Consider the following 7,289-nt stretch of genomic DNA (forward strand, 5'->3'; position numbering starts at 1 on the left):
CGTTTGTTTCTACCTTTGAGACAAGTTTGTCGCTGCAATTGTGGCGGCCTCAAATTGTGACTTGGATCTTAGACTTAGATGTCACATAAAGCCTAAGATCATCACACATTATGATTTATATTTCATTGTGGATGAAGGGGCATTTCCTCTTGAGTTCAACACACCTGTTTGTTGTCAGTGAACAGAGGTTGACCCCTCTCCTACGCTATGACAGAGCATTATTCCACAAGCCTACGCCATGACCTCATCCGTGATCTCAGCGCTGTTTGGCGATGACATCAACAGACACCTTTCCCACCCAGATGATGTATTCCCCCTCCTATAGCCATGCCAGAGAGTGATGTCAGAGCCAGGAGATCGTGGTCACTCACTACCCTTCCCTCGGCAACGAAGAAGAAAGAGAAAAGAGAACGCATTTGATCAGTATAGGCTTCAATGGAGAGTTTAAATACTGATGTAGCCTTCAAAGACATTTTTCAGCCATTGGGTGTTGGGCTTTTATTTGGCTAATTCCACTGATTGGCCAATGTAACCTCCTAAAGCTGACCCCGGGTGTTAAACCACTGTTAGCACCAATTACTCACGTTCCAGGCGATACGGTTCAATCACGTTATCTTTCTCGAATATCACTAATAATCAATAATATGGATGTGCGTGCCTCAACCCCGTGCAGAATTGCCAATTGCCATTGATAAATGGACAAATCAGCGTTGCAGGTCCCTGCCTATATGACCTTATGCAAATTGTTACATGACGTTGCTTGAAAAGGTAGGGAATATACCAGTACATATTTTCAGGATGGCAACGGCAAATCCCGCCCACAATATTTTTTTCGCCAGGAAGGCGAAGGCATAAATGCTCATAAACAGCTTAAAGCTGGAAAATGAAAAAAAAAATGCTTTGTCAGTGCGATGTCAAACAAAACATAAATATTCAAATAATATTGTTACCATAGGCTACTGCATTTTATGAGCGTTTTTAAGTCAAATGCGCTTGTCGTCATCAATTTAGACAGCAATGTGTGTCACGATATTGAAGTATCTTCATATCATCACCATATGATTGCACTGAAAGACGCTAATATTGAATTATCGCCCAGTCCTACAGTACTTGCATAGATGGCAGTCCTCTTTTCATACGCTGTGAAGCCCTAATATGTGATGATCCTCCCCTCCCTTCTTGCCTCTCTCAGGGGAGGAGAGGGATGTGAAGGGCAGAGGCAGGGAGGAAGGTCAGTCTCACACAGACAGGAAGTGAACCCAGAGCACAAGTGTTGTCTGGTTAGGAAGCCACAGCAGCTTAAATGGCTCTTGCTGTTTATCTCTGTTCCTGGAGCTGTTGTTGTGGATTTGGCAGGCAGCAGCATTTTGTGATGATAGTGGTAAACCTACATACAGTGTGGACACATTCCTTCATTCATCAGATGTGTGTCACGTACGTGTGTGTGTGTGTGTGTGTGTGTGTGTGTGTGTGTGTGTATGCTCCAAGGCCTCCGTGTCCCACGCAGAGATAAACAACAATTAAGCAGGCTATGCTGGGGAAGTGCCGGCAGATAAGCGGAAGACAGACCTCAATCTGCTGTGTGTGGGAGGACAATTATGCATTGGTGCATATATTGATCATCACGTGTGCTACATGTGTATCAACGTCAGTGCATATAGGCTGCTATATGCTCTTGCCCTAAGATGCTGTGTGCTTAGAGCAAGCTAACTGCTAGCATGCCATGTCCTAGCTACTTTGTGGGTGGATGAGTTTGTGTTTTGGTGCAATCATATGTTTCCTCTGGACTGTGTGGGTGAAGATTCGTTTGAGAGTGCCTTTCCCTCTGTGTGTGTGTGTGTGTGTGTGTGTGTGTGTGTGTGTGTGTGTGTGTGTGTGTGTGTGTGTGTGTGTGTGTGTGTGTGCGTGCGCGTGTGTGAGACACTACTGTGTAGGCTGCTGCAGCTCTTCTACTTTCCCTCAACAGGAGTGGAGTCAGATATCTCATGGAGAGGTATACATGTAGGCTCAGCATCTTACTACACCCAGATTATCTTTGTTCAATACTAAGTGAATGGAAGGTGGATGATCTTAATGCCAAGACGCTTTAAAGACAACTTGAGGCGCGACAGTAAAGCCGCAGACTTTGTTTTGCTGGATCAGTGGGATTATATTGTATACGGGTGACTCTTCCCACTGGCTTAGCGCGCTCTCTGCGTGTTAGCATGCGTAACCTTCCACAGTACGGGGTCAAAGTGCAGCGCGGCTGTCAGCTAAACACCAAAATAGCTCCAGCAGGGTCACTGAGCTGCACGGTTCCTCAAACATTCAGCACATTAATGATTACATGTTTGCTTTAATCGCTTACTCTTTCTACTGAGTCACGAGTGCTTGTGTGGCGATCAGCCCTGCTTGTTTGATTTTGATTTGATCATTTATTTCGAACAGTTAAAAAAACAATAATATTAAAACAATACATAAAACAAAACAAAAAACAAGAGTAAAAACAAAAGACAAAAGCATCTCAGTAAAACAAACAAAAATACACAAACTCTATCCAGAACTAATAATCACTGCTCGAAAAGGGGCGGGAAGAAGCCAAGGCCGTTTTAACATGTTTATGAGAGACGGATGGTTAATTGTGTATTTGTGTGGTGTGTAACAGGTGTTGACTTGACTAACGCTTGGGAAAGGTCAAACTGAAGGAAAGTGAGACTGGACACACACACACACACACACACACACACACACACACACACACGCACGCACGCGCGCTCGTGCATTTCGCCTCCGCTCAATGCCTCGCTCAGACATAGCTCTTTTTATGTGGCTGGTAAATGAATGCTCATTACTTTCATTGCTGGGCTGTTTGTACTGGTCTTTATGTTGCCAGCTATGTGGCAATTACTCTGAAGCCATAAGACAAAATATTGATTACGCGTGTTATTGTAGCTTGATTGGAAGGAAGACTGGGTTTAATCGGTCTGGAAGGAATGCTATATCATATCAGTGATGTATATCTGTAGCAATGCTATATAAATTATGAGTACCATCAGCATTCATCTTCCACAGCATTGTGTATTGATTGTCAATTTAGAGTTCAACTGAAACTGAATGAAGAGGCTATTGTGTGATGAATAATGTGACATTAAGGTCTATCAGCATGAGGTGGAATACCAGGTGCTCCCAGCTATAGAAGTGCATTAGGCTTCAGTGGAGGCGAAACTAAAGTAGGATTACGAGGCTTGTAAGTACTTGGTCCGGATTTGAGACTCCTCCAGGCCTGCAGAGGTCAGCGTCTCCTGAGCAAAACAAACGGTGGTTATTTTGAGTGCTAGTAAGAGCCAGAAAAAGCATTTTCCCCACTTACACATTTTTTAGACCACTTGAGCTTCCAGAACACCGGGCAACTTGTTTTTTACTATAAAAGCCTGGGTTTCAGCTATTCAGGAGAGACACCCAGGAAAGGCACAGTGTACAGTAGGGTTAGAGCCCCGGGGAAGGCACAGTGTACAGTAGGGTTAGACTCCTGGGGAGGCACAGTGTACAGTAGGGTTAGAGCCCCGGGAAAGGCACAGTGTACAGTAGGGTTAGACTCCTGGGGAGGCACAGTGTACAGTAGGGTTAGACTCCTGTGAAGGCACAGTGTACAGCAGGGTTAGACTCCTGGGGAGGCACAGTGTACAGTAGGGTTAGAGCCCCGGGGAAGGCACAGTGTACAGTAGGGTTAGACTCCTGGGGAGGCACAGTGTACAGTAGGGTTAGACTCCTGTGAAGGCACAGTGTACAGCAGGGTTAGACTCCTGGGGAGGCACAGTGTACAGTAGGGTTAGACTCCTGGGGAGGCACAGTGTACAGTAGGGTTAGACTCCTGGGGAGGCACAGTGTACAGTAGGGTTAGACTCCTGGGGAGGCACAGTGTACAGTAGGGTTAGACTCCTGGGGAGGCACAGTGTACAGTAGGGTTAGAGCCCCAGATGGATACATCTGTCGCACACGCGCAGGTCTGGAGTACTACTGATACCAAAAATGTCACCTTGTGACCCCGGATGACGGGGTCTTGGCCCGGTATAAATACCTACATCACCCGGAAGTCTGTCTCTACTGTCTTCTCACATAACACATTAACATTAGCTAAGGCTATTTTTGCTTGCTTTTGGCATTTCTAGGATCACGCTATTTCCCCCAGTTCCCCCCCCCCCCCCCCCGAACAGGCATGCCGACCGGCCAGAGGAGGTGCTAGTGCAGCGACCAGGACACATACCCCACGGGCCTCCCACCTGCAGACACGGCCAATGTGTGTCGGTAGGAACGTCTGAACCCGGGTCTCTGCGGTGGTGGTGGTGGTATCGGTGGTTACATTTCATTGTGACTTTGAAAGTAGGACTTTTAGCATGGCTGACCTTTGACCCTCACGTTGCTTGATCTTCCAGTCTCATAATCACATAATAGTACTGTGGGAGTTTGCTAGAAATACAGTACAGTGTGCGTCTGCCTGCTTCTATGCATCTAAGTGTGCAAATGCCCTTGGGAATGAATGCATCTCATACAGTCCAGTGCGTTTATGAGCTTTATAAGATCATTGCATTATAGTGTTGAATCCATCAATTATAACTTACATGCTCATTATCTTTAGATGGGTTCACTTATTTGGCCAAGCACAATTTGCCATGGTTGGCATGGCAGAGCAGAGGAGGCGCACTGCTGGCACGGCCATGAAATGCAGCCATAGCAACTTTTAAGTAATGAGATTGGCCCGCCCGCCTGAGAGAGAGAGAGAGAGAGAGTGTGTGAGAGTGTGTGTGTGAGAGAGTGAGAACATGTGGCAAGACAAGCATAAGTGAGGATACTAACACTTGAATACACAACCACTGCATGTTATGCTACTGTATGACAGCTCTTGTCAAGACAACACATACACTCACTGAAATACTAGTAAAGATAGTACATCAACCTCTCCAGGAATTTATCATTTGAAAATCGAATAAAATGGATTGCAAAATCAACAGGGATTGCAATGTTCATACATTTCTAAATGAGTATAGAAAAAGACTTGGACAAGCAAAACCATTGCTGATTTGTCCTTTGACAAATTCCCTGCTCTTTGGACCCAAAACAACACAAACAAGACTACCTGTGTCCTTACTGTTGGCTGGGCTGTTTTGGCCTCGCATCCAAGCATGCACACTTCAGTATGTTAAACCCCAGTGCATTGTTCTATGTGTACAGCCCAAAACAATATATGAGATCCTCATAGGACTCATAACTGCCTTCACCAAATGCTGCAGCTGCTCCCCATTAGGGACTGCAGCAGACTGTGAGACAGTCAGACAGTATGGACTGCAGCAGACTCTGAGACAGTCAGACAGTATGGACTGCAGCAGACTGTGAGACAGTCAGACACATTCCTCAGTATGGACTACAGCAGACTGTGAGACAGTCAGACACGTTCCTCAGTATGGACTGCAGCAGCCTGTGAGACAGTCAGACACCTTCCTCAGTGTGGACTACAGCAGATTGTGAGACAGTCAGACACCTTCCTCAGTGTGGACTACAGCAGATTGTGAGACAGTCAGACACATTCCTCAGTATGGACTGCAGCAGACTGTGAGACAGTCAGACACATTCCTCAGTGTGAACTACAGCAGACTGTGAGACAGTCAGACACGTTCCTCAGTATGGACTGCAGCAGACTGTGAGACAGTCAGACACCTTCCTCAGTGTGGACTACAGCAGACTGTGAGACAGTCAGACACATTCCTCAGTGTGGACTACAGCAGACTGTGAGACAGTGAGATGGTATGGACTACAGCAGACTGTGAGACAGTGAGATGGTATGGACTACAGCAGACTGTGAGACAGTCAGACACGTTCCTCAGTGTGAACTACAGCAGACTGTGAGACAGTCAGACACGCTCCTCAGTATGGACTACAGCAGATTGTGAGACAGTCAGACACATTCCTCAGTATGGACTGCAGCAGACTGTGAGACAGTCAGACACATTCCTCAGTGTGAACTACAGCAGACTGTGAGACAGTCAGACACGTTCCTCAGTATGGACTGCAGCAGACTGTGAGACAGTCAGACACCTTCCTCAGTGTGGACTACAGCAGACTGTGAGACAGTCAGACACATTCCTCAGTGTGGACTACAGCAGACTGTGAGACAGTGAGATGGTATGGACTACAGCAGACTGTGAGACAGTGAGATGGTATGGACTACAGCAGACTGTGAGACAGTCAGACACGTTCCTCAGTGTGAACTACAGCAGACTGTGAGACAGTCAGACACGCTCCTCAGTATGGACTACAGCAGATTGTGAGACAGTCAGATACATTCCTCAGTGTGAACTACAGCAGACTGTGAGACAGTCAGACACGTTCCTCAGTATGGACTAAAGCAGACTGTGAGACAGTCAGACAGTGTGGACTACAGCAGATTGTGAGACAGTCAGACACATTCCTCAGTATGGACTACAGCAGACTGTGAGACAGTCAGACACGCTCCTCAGTATGGACTACAGCAGATTGTGAGACAGTCAGACACATTCCTCAGTATGGACTAAAGCAGACTGTGAGACAGTCAGACAGTGTGGACTACAGCAGATTGTGAGACAGTCAGACACATTCCTCAGTGTGGACTACAGCAGATTGTGAGACAGTCAGATACATTCAAACTAAATTATTTTTCCTTCCAGCAGATCTGTGGCTCAAAAGTGAGAGTGCATCAGAGCAGCAAAGCATGCATGCTGATGGCTGTTTTGAGAAGGTTTCAGCCAGCAGGCGAAAGACAACAAGAACTAGAGAGAGAATGACAGAGAATCACAGGGGGGGACATAGGGTGATGCCTGCACCCACTGCCCAGTGTGCAACCTTGGTCAATGTGGTACTTGGCTGATGTGGGAGTTGAGGAGGGGTCAAACTGCGCAGGGCAGCCGACTCAGACTCCCTGCCAGGAACTACTCTGTCCCCGTTCTGTAATGAAGCAGACAAACAGCCAGCAGAGCTCACAGCAGCAGTCTGCTCTGCCTGGCCTTTGATGCTGATTTGAGCCAATGATGAAGTAAGTCACACTGACACCAGGCTACACACAGGCGTTTTGAAGGGAGCAGACACACACACACACACACACACACACACACACACACACACACACACACACACACACACACGGCCCACAATCTGCGCCTCGAGATGACAAGTCGACAGAAACAGACCCATCTGACATTGTAAGAGAAGCTTGAAGCATGAAATACAAATAAATAATGCAGACAGCAAACAAGGCAGCGCATGCAGGCAGGTCAATGTAC

This window comes from Poromitra crassiceps (genome assembly GCF_964638095.1).
Source record: "Poromitra crassiceps genome assembly, contig: HAP1_SCAFFOLD_1664, whole genome shotgun sequence".
Taxonomy (NCBI): domain Eukaryota; kingdom Metazoa; phylum Chordata; class Actinopteri; order Beryciformes; family Melamphaidae; genus Poromitra; species Poromitra crassiceps.